Here is a 19,832-nt window from a genome sequence, read left to right on the forward strand (position 1 = left end):
AAGGGTTTCCTGCTACCCAAAGTCAGATCTGCCAGCAGGCATTGATTAATAATAGTCAGTGAAACCTAACCTTGAAGTAAGAGGATCCAGTACGAGCCATAATATGTGCTATCTTGTAGTTATTAAGCTATCAAAAATGTAGTGGCAGCTTCTGCACTAGTCAAACATACATGCAGCATAACGATATAACAATGCATCTAGTGTGCTGTTCTTTTTGACAATTTAAATCTTTAGCACAGCCGATTTGTTCTTAAAAATTCAAATTACCAAATGTGCACGCCAAGACTCTCTAGTGGCCCACCTGAGTGCATTGGCATGATCAGTAGGTAGTTTTGGATGCGCGCCGTTGCCCTAGCTGTACCAGAAGTTCAGGAATGTGCAACAAACATCTGAACTCGTTTGTAACCTTGTTTAACATTATTATGTTGAGTGCGCTCCCCGTGCATGCAAAAGTATAATTCTTCTGAGTCCCCCTTAGGTTACTCCTACAAAGATGAGATAAGAGAAATCGTGTTCAGAGATTCCTGTGCCGGTGGGAGCAAGCGAAGAGTTGAAAAGAACCGGCAAGGAGACGTAGTTGGGGAGAACAGTGTATGAAGGCTGGTGTGACAGTGGCACATAAGGATCTCTGGGGATCGGCAAAGAATCGTAGAGCACAAAAGAAGAAATTAGACATACTAATTGCAAACAGCGCGAGGACGAGCCAAGCACCCGTGTCGTGTGTATCCGCTTAATCTTAGTCCCGTCCTTGTACCAAATGCCTGGCTAACCACCATTTTGAAGAAATCAGAGCATATTTAAATGTAAAAGAAATAAAACGTAAGTTAAGATCCAGTCAGCACGGTGCGCAACATTAAATTTGCAGCGTCATCGCACATGCTAGCGATAGCTAAGGCCACGGGCAAGCTCATGGCCTGAGCATGCAGAGCATTTTCTTAACGCAGACGACAAAGAAAACATTCAAAACCTCCCCGGAGCAAAAAAAAAAAAAAAAAAGGAAACACAATTAACCTCCACAATCCAGAGTTAACAAAAACACAAAAGTGACGTTTGCCGACAAGGAACAATCTTACGCTGTGAATTACCAACCGGAAGCAATGCCATTCGGTGCAGCAGTTCTCGCTTCAAACTATATTCCGGAATTTTCAAGCGATGATTTACTTTCCCGACACTACATTTCAACTTCTGATGCGCTTATGCAATTATCACGCATGGTCATGCAGTGGTAAAATCTGCAAAAGTTTCAGCATTTAAATTTTCGCCCGATCTATGTGATTGGCTAATACAATATTATAGCACTTGCGATGGCAGCGCCTATGTGCGCTAAAAGCGAACAACCGTACTTTAAAAAAAAATTGCATGATTAAAAAAAGAACATTTCAACACCGCCAAAATTAAAATAATGCATTATTTAATTAATTTTTTTTGGCAATAAGTGCTGACGTGCGCGTGGTATTGGCCCCGAGAATGACTTACAGCGCTGCGAGTGCCACTGGCGTGACGCCAGGGCGTGTTTCTATCCTTCTATTCATAGAGTTTCCCACAAAAAAATAATTTTTGTGGGAAACTCCATGTTTCTATTTACACGAGACGTTCATTTGAGAGATCGCCAGTCGTTTGTGCGGACGCGCGTGTAAGAGCGGGCGCGAGAGAGAAAGTGTGGGGGCTTTTGTTCTTTGAATATACGACCAGGCCCCGCACACTCTCAAGTTCAACAAATGGCCACAGAGGGCGAAAAATCAATCGAGGCGCGTTTCAGCGTAAGCGTGCAAGTGGAGCTACTGTAATTTGGTCGAAAACTTTAATTGGTGCTTTCTCTGCTAGGGGCGCTGAACATGCTGATTTTTTTAATTTACACAAACAATTGACATGAACAATCGAGGTGTCTAAGGATGTTTTTTTACCTCAGGCAAATAGGCAGTTGATTTTTTTTTAAATTTGATTGTTGAAGCTGCTTTTTAGTCATAGCGTCAAGGTTTTTGTACTTGATTAACCACCGACAGCCGACAGCCTATTGGTATCGATGTGTTTCCTGGCCGTTGGCGTTCGAATACTACGGCGGTAAAACATTTTCGAAAGCATGCTGGTTTCGTCTGCGAGTCATTACACAGACTTGCTGTAAAGAGGTCTACTCTTGGCAAAAAATAGTGCCTCATTTTGTTTAGGCGTTGATTATCATAATGAATGCGGCGGAGGTTGACGGAATACGCTTGAAGGTACGTTTTTATGCCGTTGATCTCCATAACACCGTAAGTACGCAAACCGATGTCACAGAACACCCGATGCATCATTGTGCGTTCTCCGTCATCGCTTGTTTGCTGTACGCCTACTAATTCTTCACTTCTTCTTCAAGTGTTGCATCCTCCTTTTGTTCTCTTGTGCTTCACTTACAGTATGTCGTTCCGTCAGCTGTAATGCGCATTTGCAAAACCAATACGTTTGATAAGACGCAGTGGTTATCATAATTTCACTACACATGTATTAAGCTGGCACATGTGGTTCAGATACAGATACCTGTATGCGGACTTGCACGACGTTGATGCGGAGATTAGGATAATTATGACACCCGTAAGGAAGAGGCAGCTGACGGCCGTAAGCTGTTGCATTCTTTTCGCCAAATTACCCGGCCTGGTAGTGCTCTAAAGATGCTGTATAAAAGTGACACGCGGTGACAGGGAAGTTATGTTTAGCAGCCGACTGTACGTTTTGTAGCTTAGGTCTTCTTTCTTGTGCGTCTGTGCTACCCTTATTAATGAGCCATTTCTTGACTATGTTCTTGACTATGTAACCGCGTTTGTGTGGATCCGTAGACGTGTGCTTTTTGTTGTACTTGTAAAATGCAAATAAAATATTTTCAAGCTTACTCAATCTTTGGTGTGTGCGTTTATTCCAGTCGAGGCCATCGTGCCACCTGGAAACCGCACTCTGTCAGTAGCCCTACACGAAATGCAACAGCTGGAGCGCGGCGGCACAACTTGGGGTAACGGCGGCGTAATAAACGAAAAACCGCTCGGGATGCCCTTAAAAGTCAGTTCAGAGTGTGCCTTAACTCGATATGACTCAGCGCTACATATATTCTGCTGCGCCTTGATCGTGCTCCCGCCAGTTTGGTTGCTGTGTGGCAAACGTAGCGCCTACATACATATGTAGGCGCTACGTTTGCCACACAGCAACCTAACTGGCGGGAGCACGATCGATGCGCATCAGCCAGAACCCAGTAGGTAAAGCGACCATACTGTGCAAAACCCCGTTTCCTGTTGTACAGCGCCACCCGTGGTCACATACTTTAGTTCACGACGCCACCGCTACGCTTATTTCCGTAGCACTGTGGAAGGTACAGTTTCCCTTCTCTAAGTTTGTATAGGTGTTCTGTGATACGACTCTGCCTAGGCACTACTTAAGCCCCTCCATACACGTTTCGGTGGCGCGTGGATGGAGGGGCTTTAGGCACTACGGAGGAGGTTTCTTAGCGCGTGTTGTATGCGGTTGTCCCCTGGACATGCCAGAATTGCGTTGTGCAGTCGAGTTTACGCGCCGCCGCTGGCTGCCCGCGCGGTGAGGCAGTGGGCACGGACGCACCATTTGGTGATCGCTGTGTCTGAAGGGGTAATTAAGGTTCTGACTGGTGTCGCTTTTTTCGTCGCGACGATAGATTGGATTTTTTACAAGCATTGCTCCAGGAGGGCAAATTGAAGTAATGGACGCAGGAACAGGAATGAACGCACGTTTATTGAGTTAGTCGTTTAAAGGGTAAAGGGTGGTTCGTATACGTTATGCTAGTTGTGTGCCGTTCTGTACATTTCATCGTCATCATCATCATCAGCCTATTCATGTCCACTGCAGGACGAAGGCCTCTCCCTGCGATCTCCAATTACCCCTGTCCTGTGCCAACCGATTCCAACTAGCACCCGCACATTTCTTAATTTCGTCGCACCATCTAGTCTTCTGCCGTCCTCTACTGCGCTTCCCTTCTCTTTGTGCCCATTCTGTCACCCTAATGGTCCAACGGTTATCTAGTCTGCGCATTATATGACCTGCCCAGCGCCATTATTTTCTCTTAATGTCTATTAGAATATCGTCTATACCCGTTTGCTCTCTGATCCAAACCGCTCTCTTTCTGTCTCTTAAAGTTATGCCTAGCATTCTTCGTTTCATCGCTCTTTCGTTTCAAGCTTCTTTGTCAGCCTCCAAGTCTCTGCGCCGTATGTCAGCACCGGGAAAATTCACTGATTGTATATTTTCCTTTTCAATGATAACGGTAAGCTCCCAGTCAGGAGCTCACGATGTTTGCCGTATGCGATGCAACCCATTTTTATTCTGTGAATTTCATTCTCGTGGTCCGGGTTCCCTGTGATTAGTTGACCTAGGTAAACGTACCCCTCTACAGACTCTATAGAGGCTGACTTGCGATCTTGAACTCTTGTTCCCTTGCCAGGTTATTTATCATTGTAATATCTTTGTCTTCTGCATATTAATCTTCAGCCCCACTCTTACACTTTCCCTGTTAAGATCCTCAATCACTTGTTGCAACTCGTCTGCATTGTTGCTGAATAGAACAATGTCATCGGCAAACCAAAGGTTGTTGAGGTATTCGCCGTCGATCTTTACTCCTAAGCAGTGGCGTAGCAACAGGGGGGGCCGGGGGGCCGTGGGCCCCGGGTGCACGGGGCCAGTACGGGGGGGGGGGGGCGTGTCATATACGTCTGAAGACACCAGAAAATTGTCGACATCCTCGCCTTCCTCGACTACACCCGGGGGGGGGGGGGTGACAGAAGAGCTAAGAGCCCCGGGTGCCAGACGACCTAGCTACGCCACTGCTCCTAAGCCTTCCCAGTTTAATAGCTTGGCTCTACCACTATCAGCACTTGGCTGGCGCGCCTGCTGAATCAATCACATCAGATAGCTTGTGCAGACTCTTTTTTAACCTTATTGTGAGGGGATCGCACAATGACGTGCGGAGGTGCCTGCATCTGCGATAGAGATTGTGTTGTCACGTGCGTGTAGAACAAGCATGATGCTGTGGGTTCCAGCAGTATGCAGAGGTACTTTGCAAAATTTTGTCATAGCTCTAATTTCACCTGCGCTGTTTTTGTCTTCTATTTCAGTAACATCATTAGAGGAGCCATGTAAATTTCGCAACTTATTTGCCTTGGCCCTCTGATTAGGCTGCACATTTGATCTTTCACTAGGTGGACAATTATTCAGCATGGACCATTACTTGAATACATTTTTTGTGTGTAGTGGCTTCTCAATTGCTAGTCAATGTAGATGCTCCGAATTACCTGAGGCTACAGATGCATTGATAAATTTGTTACCTCTACAAATCACTTTGTACTTCCTGGAAAAATCGGCATGTTAACACTTCCAAGACAAGGGGCAATGATCTCGTTTGATCACATCATGAGATACTTTCAATATGTGTATGACGTATCATTCAAGGTAATGCGTTATTGGTGCGAAGTATTGCCCTAAGCCAATTATATTAGGGTCAGACGAAGATATATAAACAAAAGTGATTAACCCAGCCCGAGAAGCGTTGCTTGGTGATATAACTTTATCAGCATTACTTTGTATGCCACCTGCTTACCCTGTACTAGATGACATGTCTAAGTATGAAAAAAGGCAACAGCTAGACGGTGCAAAATGCCGAACTTGCTTTTGGTTCAACAATATAAAACACTAACTATTTAATCAAGATAGTACATCTCATTTACCTTCAGAATAGATAACTGTTTAAAACTGACTATTTTGCAGGGGGTTCTCAGATTTGTTTTACAATTTGATAAGTGCCTTTTTAGCCGCAGGACATCATATATCAATTCATTTGAAGGCTGACTGACTCTGCTCTGCAGTTTAATAACTATTTGCCAGGAAATATACTAATAATTTTAAACATGCATCACATACATACCTTAAGAGCCCCATAATTTAAGAGAAAGGAGTGCTTAAATTTATTTTTAATGCGAGCGAAACTTATTGCTTGGCACATATTTCTAATGGAAGTTCCAATTGACACATTCTCGTTTCCTTCCTCGCCTTTTTTCCCTCTTCTGTGCAGATTATGCTTGCCTGTGTCTACAGGAACCCTTCCCCCTTTTTTTTTGTGTCAAGACACAACGAGAACCTTCATGCGTGGCCTGTGGCAGCAAGCTTTTGTGGGCAGCTAGTGCTCTCCTGCGAAGGCTGGCCTGCTCTGGCAGCGGTGGCAACCATTTTCAAGATTCATGCATGACCACCTTTGGTGCTGTTTGTCGCTCTTGTTAATTACACTTTCTGTATCTTTTCTATAATTTATTAGGTAATAAAGTTTGTCACATGGTGTGAAATAGATGTCTTGCTGCATTTTTACTTGCAATCATGTTTTATGCACTGCATGAAAAACTCGTACAGTGTATCAAAAAAATAGCAGCATATTATAATTTATCTTTCAGTTCCGGTAACATGCGAGGAATTCACTAATAGGCGGGTGTGCCGAAAAACTGGCCATTATTTCTGCGTGATGCTATGCAAGCATATATCGCGATACCTTACAAGGGGCACCCACAAAGTAAATTACAATTTACTTTTAAGTGAGGCATGAACACCAGAAAACTGCCGGATAGAGTGGTCCACAGAGTGTTTTTAAGCACTCTTAAACAATATTACACTCTTTAAGACAGATGACGATTATTGTTGTGTGGCAAGATAAGACCCAAAGGGTATACGTTTGTTTAAGAGTGCGGATGTGAGATATCCTTTATTTTTTAAGATTTCCTAGTAGCACAGCGTTCTGTTTCGTATACTCATGTCATGCTATCCTGCCGCTTGTAACTGAAACCAGGACGTAATTTTTGCCTGAACCTCAGCATCAATGACTAAATATTTCCCTGCTAGAAACTCAGTTCCGTGGAGACCCAGCAGGGCAGCGTTTTGTCAACAATGACGTGTTTCATACAGAGGTGGCATTCTTGTTTTTCGTCAACGGGCGCACATTGTCATGATATCAGCATACAATACAGATCTTGTTTTATTTGCAAAATAATGCGGATAGGCGTCATTCAATTTATTGGTCTAAGCAAAATGCACTAATCGACCAATCAGGCTGTACTACACTATTCCCATGGTTCACATCTGGAAAAACTACCTGCGCATCACTCTATTCGACAATATAAACTTCTTTTTTTATGTCCGTGCCGCATTTAAAATTAATTGTAACTGTGGACAAACCTCGTATTACTGTAATCATTGAAACAAAATTTGAGGAAATGTCTAATAAATGCCTTCAGTTGTTCTTGCCAAGCTGTCCGTTAGCCAACTTTTAGCAGACATCCACGGCTACAAAACGTCTTGATCAAGACAGCTACTAGACTTTTGAATTAGCCGTTCATGACATCTTTTAGACATCAATTAGCTGCTTCCGTGTTTCATGGGTTAAGGCGTAAATTTAACATCAAGATAGGTGTAATGCCGTACATCATGTATGTGCATCTTTCCAAAAGTTCCCACCTAAAGAAAACGCACACCATACAGACAGCCGTAAGCAAACGAAGAGAAACATGTACTTACAGGTGAAATATGTTATTCCCGGTGTCTTCCTAAGTCAATTTGTACAACCGAAAGTAATGCACGATTTCACCAAGGGGGGGGGCTTACTTAGGTGCTGCAATGCTCTAGAAAAGCATGCCATAATCATTAAATAAGAGCAGCGCGGCAGCGCACTTCGTGTTCTGCTACGACGACTAACCACGGCTGCGCGGGTTTTTTTGCCACGAGCAAGATGGCGGCGACTAGCTTCACTTTCGGTGAGCCACCAGAAGTTTAGTTTATAATCTTGCCTACGCCAAGGCACACGGACCACGCGGGGTTGTGTTACTTCGCCACTAAATCGTCGCCATGCGACCTTTCAAAATGGCGTCGTACTTGATACCTAGCTCCGAAGCGTTCGCTGTTCTTGAAGACTCTTTATCGGCGGAAGCGATGAGGTGTGCAGTAAATATGGACAAAGTGTATGAAGTCTGAGCATTTCACGTTTCAAAAGTTGGCGGTACAGTTTAGTTCATTGCCGAGCCCGTTTTACTCATGAATCTTCACTGCCAACTGAAGTGAAACTTGATAATAAATAGTTGCAGCGAATCAAGCGCTTTATTTCAGTTCAATAAAGAATTAGGCTTTCACCGTTCCACTATAATAGACGAGTGAAAACGTATAAAATTACGCGCTAATAGATGTCCAAGTCTCCGAGGTAATCTAAAGAAGCGACGCACGGCGTAGAGATATTGCAGCCGGTTGTGCCGTTGCTCTCCGCGGTAGTCGAAAAAATTCAAAAGTGTAGAGAGTTTGTCTAAGAAGGCTACGAGACCGTCAAGAGCGTTGTGAAAGAGAGAAGTTCCCATTGGACCACGAATATCCTCTGGACATCCCGATTAGATCCGAACGTCCGAGTCCCGGTTATGACGTCCAGTGAATACCATGAGAACATTAACTTCTGGATGTCCTGTTTAAGACATCCTTCGGACATCCGCAAGATTGAACTTCTGGGATCTAAAAAAATTCCAAAACTGTAATCATATGGATGTCCGAAGGATGTTTTCAAAGGGATGTCCCATACCGGCCATATGTGGGACCAACATGTGTACGCATGCACAATTAAACGCATACTAAGTGATCATATCGCGGAATGTTGAATCTCTTCCACGGCTGCCTTCAGCGCACGCTCTTCCGAAAAGACATGCCAGCCAGCAACGTGAAGCTGCTGCCCTCAGGATCAAACTTCCAATGCGGACGATAAATGGAGAAGTTGCAATGAACGGCCGAAATTGCATAAGCATATCAGGAGGAAACGTCAGAAAACGGTAGGCAATGCGCCGAAACAGCTGTGCATTACCACCTACCGCAAGGCGTAACCGAATCAATCGTGTCTTCCGCTCCTACGCCCTCCGAACATGTCGAGAAAGCCGAGCACTGCAACCTCTGCAACGGCTGCAACCACTGCCGTAGAACAGAGAAGTGACTGCCTTTACCCAGTGGAATCATATGGTGGAATCGTCACTGTCTGATGCATGCACGCTTTGCGCTGATTTGCGCGTAGTCGGTCACATGACTTTACGCCGCTCTTTTATTGGAGTTCTTCGCCATTCCCTGTATGCTCGGAATGCCTGAAGGTTGCTGGCCGTTGGTGCGCCTGTATATACGTGTTATGTGGGTGAGCTCCACGCTCTCACACGCTCAGTTCGCGCGTTTTCTCTGAACGTGCTGGTTGTGTTATGTGCTCACGAGTTCCAGCGTGAACGTTTTCGTCGTGCGCTTTAGAGCTCCATTTCCGCGGCGCCTGTACGTCTTACGCCTATCAAAAGGTAAGTGACAGTTCATGAAGTCAGTGTTTTTCTATTAGCAGCCCTGCAATCTGCGACTAAAGTGTCGTCGTGTCTGCGCGCAATCGAATGACAGGCATTGTGCATCCCCATGGTTTGCGGCGACGGTAACATCAATCGGCGATTAACCATCCGTTGTGCTGCGTTTGGTCGCATCGTACTGCTTTTCTGCAAACTTCCGAGCTTACTCTGTCCTACATTTCAGCGCCGCGCTGAGATCCGCCAAAAAGAAATTTCTGATTGCGAAACTTTAGAACCGCTAACTCCTCCCATGTAGCACATAGGATAGGTCCGCGATTGTTATCGTTGTGTCTTTCTTGAACAGTGGCGAATAATAACAAAATGAATATTAATAATAATAATAGCTATTCCCGACACAGTGTCCGGAATAGCCTTGCGTGAGCTTCGTTTGCGTTTTCTTTGCGTAACCGCGATTGCGAGAGCAATCGGTACAACTGCGTAAGGTTGAAATAGCTGAAATTTTTTGCGCATTGTCAGGATTGGGGGCTTAATCCCATCGCTCGTGATCCGTTGTCAAGATTGGAGTCGGGCATGAATTAGAAGGTAGCTGGCCCATGCCGTCCTCCGACTTATCCACGCTGAGGACGTTGATGAAGGGAAGGACTGCTTCTCATCGAGAACGAGGAATATGGGTTTATTTACAGTATCTGCATCAGTCTAGCATGACTGCTAGAGAAAGTACATCAGTCCAACATGACTGCTTGAGAGAGTGTCCTGAGCAGCCGCACAACAGCGGTTTATAAACACTCTGTCCTCCCCCCGATACCCAAGTGTCGGAAACGTTCGTCCAGTCATTGTAAACACGCCGCCTCTCCGCGGGACGGCTTACACACACGCACACACACACACAGGTTCACGGTCCGGAACCGACGTCACACGGACTTCATAGAACTCGGAGCTGACCCCGACAGCGCCACCGCGTGCTCATCGTCTTGTGTCTTGGACGGCGCGTGGGAAGAGGCCTTCGAAGACATTACCGCGGCATCTCCCCCGCTCGCGGTCGACCCGGGTAGGCGGTGTCGTGTTGCGGCACAAAGCCTGCTTCGTCGAACTCATTCAGTCACAACGGCGACGAGGCTAGAGCGTAACGCCAAGGAAAGTTGCCGCCACTGTCGAAACTGGCCGGCAAAACTTGCACTGCAGCTGGCCGTTCTTCACAGCATCTGCATCACGGTCGGGGCACTTGCTACACATTCTGGCCGGCAACGCTGCTGAATTTTCACACGCCTGACATTAGGGCTGCTATATTGTTCTTGCCAAACAGTGTCATGCAGGTTTCTTTGAATAACGAAACTTTTGGGTGACTTAAGTCACCCAATTGTTAGACTTCTGCTTATTTGCACGTGATCCAATGCTAGTATGGTGGTTACAAGGGAAGTTTACTCCTCAGCTGTCTGTGATGAACGGAACGTTTGCGCAAATTTAATTGCTCGTTCGCACGTGGTCGTATTTTTAGTACATAACAGTGAAACATTTTCTCAGTTGACTGTTCATTTCGCGCGCTCCTGGTGATAACCGTGTCGCTTAAACTTCGGTACGTGTGCTGTTGGCGTTTTGTTTGCGTAACCGCAAGTGCCAAAGTAATCGTAAAACCGCGTACGCTCGGAATAACAGAACTTTTGTTGCCGTTTTTACGGCTATGTGAGGATTTGTTGCCCGTGATGGTCGGTCGCGCTGCTGAACGCGCGTATTTAAGGCTGGTATTGTTTTTGGCTGACGTTGTCGTAATAACAAAACATCTGGACGAATTGTGCGTATTTACACGTGAACCCCGGATGCATGCTAGTACGGTGTTAATGTCAACTGCAAGTCTCAGCTCTGTAACGACGAAACGTGTGCGCTGATTAGCTCGTTCGAATGTGGTCGCTTGTTTTTTATTGCTGGTCCAATGGGTTATCTTCGAACGTCCTGTGGACGTCCAAATATACGATTTTGATGTACGATGGACGTTCTTTGGATGTGCTTTTTCGCGTTGGATGATCCCACGGACCTACATAGTACATCATTGGGATTTCTACATGTATCCGACGGACGTCAAAATATCCATCTAGGGTGGCCTTTGGATGTTTACAGCGATTTGTGGTTTAATGGGAAGTTGTTGCACATTGTTGGAAGATAGCGCTAGTTGTTTTCGTTGCTGAGGGAGCGTGGGTGCAACTGAAATGGTATATATCGCTCTCGTTAGCGCATTGGTAGCATCTGCTAGGGAACAGGCAAAAGCTTCTCCGCTAGGCCTCGTGGTGGCGCTAGTAATAGTGCGTATTCGCACGAGGCGGATATTATGCATTACGCCTAATTGACTTTTGTGACTCAAAGCATGTTAGTCTAGCTACAAATATTATTTCAGTTTCATGTTAGTCTAGCTACAAATATTATTTCAGTGAAGAAGCTCCACAGTGTCAAACCGTCCACTTATACCAGAAGGTTACTTGACACGCTTCAAACATGCATTGGAGCTGAAAACGTTAAACTGTAGCGAGCAGCTGGTCATACTTATCACTTTTCTTTGCTCTGTGATCATTTTAAGTCAGAAAACATGATGTATAATGAACTGCAACATTTGTTAAGTGCAAAGCCTACAGCTCGAGGCATAAAATGTGTACTTCAAAGAACATTTGGTTCATGTGGCAAGTATTATGCGTTGTGCTCTTATATAGTTCTCATTCTTTTTGCTCAAATTTGATGTTTGTTATAGTTTGGAAGACCAAACCTGGTCTGCTCTGTCAACTATATCAGTTTATTAGCTGCACATGCACTATGCCAATTAATGCACATTCAGATATTAATTAAAGGCCCATGGTCCTGAAATTTTACAGCCCATGTGTGTCCAAGGATCCATACAAGAAAATATGCTGGGTAACCTTACATAATAGAACAAGTGCAGCATCAAGGCGGGTGTCCAAGTCAACTAAACCTTCACCTTTATTACATCATATAAAGAAGTTATGTGTTCAATACAATAGACATAAAAATTGGGGAGCCCGCAACCCTTCCGGGGGCTACTGCGAAAGCACTGAAGTGAATACATTGGGGGACTACATTGGGAAACTATTATGATTCACTTTTGTTTCCTAATGCAGTTTTTTTTTCCTTTAGTGCTTTCACAGTAGCCCCTGGAAGTGTTGCAGGCTCCACAACTTTTTAATGGAAACACACCATTCAGAACCATCCCAATCTCTTCTTTATTTACTCCACTGACAAACAAGGTGACGATGTCCTTAATGGTAGTGGAGGTTCAATGCCAACGATCATTATCTTATGGTCCGTGAAGCATATAGATGCATGCATGTACTTTAGAAATATGATTGCATTACAATTGCATTGCACGCCGAACCGCATTGCACTGCGGTGCTCCTTCTTCTGAGGCGTACTTTTGTGGTCAACGACATGGCTTTGCAGGCACCACCGAGGTAGATGCTCCTGTATCCATTTTGCAACACGCAATGGAGACAAGCCAATGCGCACATCTTTTTATATACAAGTGGCGAGCCCTCACCCGTGACATCACGAACCGCTGTGCGAACTAGGCACTCCTTCGTCTTGTCAATAACACCTGCTGGTGTTGAATAGAGGTAACGCCTCTGGCTCTCACTGCGAAGCTCCCTCGGGGCGGTCTGGGTTCGAATCCGCCTACGGGCAAACGCATTTCGAATTTTCGTTTCAAATCCCTTAGTTTATTATACCTGGATGTGTTGACATATAACCACATACCATTATGGCCTTTTTCTATACTCTACATCGATCACATACATTTACATTTAAGCGCTCCTACCATTAAATGTACCACCACCGCCGGACACTGTCAAAAACACCCAATGAGACTAGTGGTGGTTTCGCATGGAAAGGCTAATAATTCTGCACAAAGCCCTTATGACCACCGATTGCACACATTTAAGGGAAAGAGTCCCTATTGCATGAAATATTCATGCAGCTTCTCTCTTAATTCGAACACGTTCGCTGCTTTGGAATAGATACTGACACCATGCAACAGTGTTTTTGTGGAGAGTACATACAGGGTGTCCTATGTAACTTGAGCCAAACATTAAATATAGGCAAATGCCACGTAGCTGGACAGAACTAAGAAAATGTTGTTTGCCGTCACTTAGAGATACTCAGATTATATTTTTTTCATTCCACCTAATTAGACCATTAGTGTTAATTATTTAATCAAATTTTCAAATATGGTAAATAGATAAAAAGTGTCAATTAGAAAATTGTAGAGCAACATGAAAAACTCCCAGTACAGCTTTATGTTGCTCAATACGTGCTACATAAAAGTGTTTTGCCGAGCATGAAAGAAGCCCACGAATACACACAAAATTGCCACACAACGTGGCACTTTACGTGTGTTCGAGGGCTTCTTTCACTCTCGGAAAAACTTTTATGTAGCATGTATTGAGCAATAGAAAGCTGTATCAGGAGTTTTTCATGTTCTGCAATTTTCTCGACACTTTTAATCCAATTATAATATTTCAGAAGTAGATTAATTCATCATCATCATCATCATCATCATCATCATCATCATCAGCTATTTTCATGTCCACTGCAGCACAACGGACTCTCCCAGCGAATTACCTCTGTCCTGCGCCAATTGATTACAACTTGCACCTGCGAATTTCCTAATTTCATCACCTCTAGTTTTCTGCCGTCCGCAACTGCGCTTCCCTTCTCTTGGCACCCATCCTGTAGCTCTAATGGTACACTGGTTATCCATCCTACGCATGACATGGCCTGCCCATTTCCATATTTTTTTCTTAATTCCAATTAGAATATCAGCTATCCCTGTTTGCGCTCCGATCCATACCACTCTCTTCCTGTCTCTTAATGATATGCCTAACATATTATGTTCCATCACTCTTTACATGGTTCTCGAGCTTTTTTGTCAGTCTTCAAGTTTCAGCCTATGTTAGCATCGGTAGAATGCAGTGATTGCAAACCTTTCTTTTCCATGATAGTGGTAAGCTCCCAGTCAGGATCTGGCAATGCCTGCTGTATGCACCTTAAGCCATGTTTATTTTTCTGTAAATTTTATTTTCTTGATCAGAGTCCCCTGCGAGTAATTGACCTAGATAAAAATACTCTTTCACCGACTCTAGAGGCCGACTGGCTGTCCTCAACTCTTGTTCTCTTGCCAGGCTATTGATCATAACCTTTGTCTTCTGCGTATTAATTTCCAATCCCATTTTTCCTCTTTCTCTGTTAAGGTCTTCAATGATTTGTTGTAGGTCGTCCCCAGTGTTGCTGAACAGGACAATGTCATCTGCATACCGGTGGTTGCCGAGATATATTCGTCGTTGATCCTCCCTCCTAAGCCTTCCCAGTTTAATATCTTGAATACTTCTTCCAAGCATTCAGTGAATAGCATTGGAGAGATTGTGTCTCCTTGCCTGACCCCTTTTATATATACCTACTTTTAGTATACCTACTTTTCTTGTCCTGAACCAAGGTAGCTAGTTGTGGAATCTTTGTAGATATTTCGTCACGTATGCTTCCTGTACTTCTTTACTACATAATGCCTCTATGACTAATCTATAATATGACATAATTGACATAATCTATGAAAGCCATATAGAGAGGTTGATTGTACTCATGAAGATTTCTAGATTACATGATTGACGACATGGATGTGATCCATTGTAGAGCATCCCTTCCTGAAGCCAGCCTCTTCTCTTGGTTGACTGAAGTCAAGTGTTGCCCTTATTCTATTGGAAATTGGTGAATATTTTATACAATACTGAAAGTAAGCTCAGGGACCTATAATTTTGCAATTCTTTAACATCTCCCTTTTTGTGGATTAGTATAATGTTGGAATCCTTCCAGTTCTCTGAAACACTTAAGTCGTGAGACATTGTGTATGAAGGGCCGCAAGCTTTTCAAGCATGATATCTCCTCCTTGACTGTCATTCCATCTTCTGCCGCCTTTCCCCTGTTCATATGTATTGCAAGGCCCTTCTAACTTCATCGCTATACTAGTTATAGAAGGAGCCTCATTATCCTGTTCATTACTACTTCGAATGGAGGTATCATGGCTGCTCTGGGTACTGTACAGGTCAGTACAAAATTCTGCTGCTTTTACTATATCTTTAAAATTGCTGGTGATATTACCCTGCTTATCTTCCAATGCATACATCTTGGCTTGTCCTATGCAGCTTTGTTCACATTTATTTCATGTTGTGTCCATTTCTTACTGCTTACTCAGTCTTTCTCACATTATTTCGAATATACCTTACTTTCTCCATGTCGATCACCTTTGACAGTTCCGCGAATTTAATCTCGTCACTTGAGCTGGACACTTTCAAAGGCCCCGCACACTCTCAAGTTTCAGCAATCGCCACAGAGGGCGAAAAATCAATCACGGAGCGTTCCAGCCATAGAGAGAGCAAGTGGAGCTACTGTAATTTGGTCGCATACTTTAATTTGTATTTTTTCTGCTAGGGGCATTCAATGCGGCTAATATTAAAGCAAATGTGTCCGCAATAGAGATTAGCAAGAGGCGTTTGGAACATTGGTGGAATAAAAGTATGGAAACGACAAAAGACGGAGACGTACAAAAGCAAAGTTCGCAATAGGGGATAAGAAAATTTGGTTGTGGGAGTTCATAGCATTTTTTTTTTTAAACCTAGGTAGGACAGGCAGAGCTTGGTGGCGCAACCCACCACCCCATTCCAAAGGGGACGCTCATAACATCCATCCATTCATCCATATTGGATCTACACACTCTAAAAACAGTTTGCACCCTTTGCGGTGTATGTTTGTCCCACAACAATAATCGTCATCTGCCTTGCTTGCGTTTCCTTTCTTGAAAACTCGGCACTCGCTACTTTCCTGTCGAGAATGCTGCGTCACACTGATAACGCGCATGCCGTTTGTGACTGGGAAGTACCGGGCTCGCAGCGTTAAAGAAAGGAAACAGGGGCATGACGGATGACGATTATTGTTGTGGGACAAATATACACCCCAAAGGGTGCAACTGTTTTTAGAGTGCACTCTACGAACAGTTTACACCCTTTGGAGTGCCCCTTCTGCCACACAACAATAATCGTTATCTGCCTTGATGCGTTTCCTTTCTTGAAAACGCCGCGCCCGCTACTTTCCTGACAGGAATGCTATCATGCTGATAACGCGCATGCCGTTCGTTACTCGAAAGTATCGTTTCACACACAGGTTCTTTTTAATTTGACAACAATCATATCTCAGCCAGTTAGTGCGTCCGACATTCGATAGCCACTACCAGGCAAACATGTTTAAAGACTGAATTTTATCAGCTGTGGCGTTTCACTGGCGTAATGGCTACATACACGGCTTCCGTAGTCTGTGATCTGCCGCGTCTGGCTGCGTAATGACGGGTTGCTTGAAAAAAATTTATTAGCTACCGTGAAAACCGTCGCTGGAACCAAGCAGTCTGTCTGGAAACTACCCAAGAAAGCGGATTAATTTTGCAGCCTCTGGGTGTGTGCACCGACGAGTAAAAAAACACTGCTTCGCATTTTCAACTTTCAATTTCTTCGGGTGCGAGCCGGATAAAACAGATTCCTGTAGTCAATTTCTTTTTTTTTTTCAAAGTGTAAAATCATAATAAAGTTATTGCTCTTCAAAGGCAATTCAAACAAGGCTCTCGTTATATTGCCACGTTGCTAAAATTCCTAACACGGAGTACAGTATAAAAAATAAATAGTTTTGGCTGTGTCTGCATCAATGATACACTGCGATAAATTCACAGCACATTAGTGCAAGTGTACTTCCGGTGATACAGTTTGATTAAAATCATTTGATACATATTAAAATTACTGTGTTTATTACCTTGTAGCTGGCATAAAAATTTAATCGAGGCTTCACTAAGTACAGCCCACACAAGGACACCTTTCAAAGAAATGCACACTCAAAACAGTTAATAAAGGGAAAATCAGACATCCACCCGTTCATAGCAGTTGCTACAAAGGAAACCCATACGGGTTCCTCGAAAGAAAAGCCTCACAGTTGTAGCAACTGCTATGAACGGGTGGATGTCTGATTTTCCCTTCATTAAGTACTTCTCTCCACCTTGCGGGTTTCCACAGAACTATTACGTCAAACTCAAAACAGTGCTGTGTGTGCGTCTGCATACTTTTGTGTCATGGAACGTTTTGCTCACTGTTCTTAGTCATACATGAATCACAAACTCACCTGCGCTTCCACCATAGTAATTGGGGCTTTCTTCTTTTGCCTCCAGCCTCCAAGATGCTGCTCATACTTGATCACCACTTTGGACTCTATTGTCTCTGGACGTACAAGTCAACAGTGAATGTGTAGAATCCTCGCAAGGTATGTTTATGAACACTTCAATTAGAACTGTGATTTATTAATTAATTGGACAAACCTTTGTTTCACCATTCTTTGCTTGCATGTTTGTCATGGCTTCATGATTTCTCTTTTCAGGAAGAAGGACAAAAGAGAGATTATTGGTTTGCAAGCTGCACACGCCAAGCCAAAAGAAGCTCAACAGTCACCATAATGACATGTCTTCTTGAACTACATGCCTCACCATGAAATGTTTGCAAATTTACCAGATAGAGGGCTGTGAGCGCTATCAGGAAAGCAGCAGTCTACAGTTTTGTGTCGTACCGAGCGGGAATGCTAAAATTTAACATACAAGCTTACTTGATTTTAAGGGCGTTTTACGACAATTGGAGAAGTAACAAGTTGAGTCCCAACTTGCTTCTTTTCTCGTCATGTAGCAAGCTCCTACTTGGTAATGCACAAACTCTGTAATCTGCTATTTGCAAATCAGATTGACGGGCATTACCACCAAGTATCACATGCTCCCTCATAGCGTTAATTTGTTACATGAAACTGCAAAGAATTTTAAAGCCTTCAAAACCGCTCAGTGCAATTTTGAGGACATGATGCTTCATGTTCACTGAAACTCTGGCAGTCACTTTTCACTTTATTATTCTATTTTTTATTTAAAGTACGCTCAGGGCCATATGCCATTAAAGAGGGAAGTGGGTACAAAGCAGCAGAGTAAAAAAAACGAACAAGAGCAGCGAGTTCTGGTAATACAATAATTCTCCTGATTATACAGTGTCAGCTAATGTTTTGCAAAAGAAGTACTGTAAGTACCCGAGCACGTGAATAGTATTCTTAATGACATACTCTATATTGGTCCAATTTAAATTATTTGTAATGTGTACACCAATATATTTATAGGACATGACGAAATCTAAGGGAACATTGTTAAGATGGTATGCGATAGGATTAGAATTAGATCTGGATATTGTAATTTCATTTGTTAACTACAAAAGGCTCATGTAGTTTGCATGAAACCAGTAACTAGGCTAGCCCGGCACCGTAAAAGATGGCTAGAACAGGCAACTTCACACAACTGGCCTACTCCACACTTCTCAAACATGACAAACCAATAAAATTAATTTTTCTTTCTCTTCAAACAGCAAATGACATACCCAAGGACAGTGTGTTCATAAAAAGTTTTTGGAATATACTCGAAGTTTGGCTTAGCATTCAGCCAATCAACAGTGGGCGGGCAAGGGAAGCCTCAGCATGGGAACTTACCTTCGTCGCAGCCCTCACAAATAGGTTTGATTGTTGAAACGTTGGATACAGGCTGAGGCTTCCCTTGTTCACATCTGTTACTCAACTGAAGTGTTCATCTCCTTGTAACCTTTTTGCATTGTTTGAACAAGCAAACCGAGATGTTTTTTCAACAAGAAACTGTAAATTGCATTTTACAAGGATCAGTGGAATTAGTTGGGCATGCTTATATGTTTAGTGTCCTTGTTTATACACAATATTTGCAGAGGTCTTTATAAGCACTGTCGTCCCCATAACGTTCCTCGCCTTCCTACGAGTACTCCACTTGTGTCAAAGCTTTTACTGCTGCACCTGAACACTAAATGTGCAGTAGAAAAATCAAGAACACACAATATGTGATCTAAAATTTAGCGTAACGTTTTTCCCCCCTCTGCACTTCGTGCCTATCGCCAATGTGTTATGAAAATGCGACATTGCAGCTCGAGCTTACCTTACTGACGGTACATCTTTGCCGAGCACTTACGTTTCTTTTTTTAATCTAGCTGGAATGTCTCAATCACGTCAAACAGCACTGTACGTAACACGAGTACGAGTGTAGCCGAGCACAATATCGTTGTACTTGCTTTAGCAGCACGCCAAACACAATGAGAAAACTTCACTCGATTTCAGTTTTTAATTCCATTAAATAGATTACTATCTGTGTTTCTGTATGTTGTAAACTCAGTGAATTGACAGCATTAGCTCCACCTGACCTGTACGAAAATTGTGGGCGTGTACTGCTTTTCACGATTGAGAATAAACAATGTAAGCTTACTTATCTCACGTGCTCTTTGCCAGCTGAGGCCTCGCAGTCACCTGGCGATTTAATAATGGTATCGGTAGTCATTTTAGAGTATTGTACAGACGAACACGGCTCGAAAGCGGTAGAAAAAC

General features: G+C 43.6%; 1 protein-coding gene across 3 annotated transcripts in view; it reads right to left on the reverse strand.

Annotated features, from left to right (window-relative positions):
* LOC142557323 (uncharacterized) overlaps nucleotides 1-1,279 on the reverse strand; it is a 45,545-nt gene extending 44,266 nt beyond the window's left edge. For 2 of the 3 annotated variants that reach the window (XM_075669090.1, XM_075669070.1), the window contains exon 1: nucleotides 1,090-1,279. The gene's annotated coding sequence lies outside the window, so the exon portion shown is untranslated. Of the gene's footprint in view, nucleotides 1-1,073 lie in introns of all 3 variants that reach the window. The other variant, XM_075669080.1, reaches the window with a different exon arrangement.
* Nucleotides 1,280-19,832: the final 18,553 nt, after the last annotated feature.

Source organism: Dermacentor variabilis, chromosome 1 (genome assembly GCF_050947875.1).
Source record: "Dermacentor variabilis isolate Ectoservices chromosome 1, ASM5094787v1, whole genome shotgun sequence".
NCBI classification, from domain to species: Eukaryota; Metazoa; Arthropoda; class Arachnida; order Ixodida; family Ixodidae; genus Dermacentor; species Dermacentor variabilis.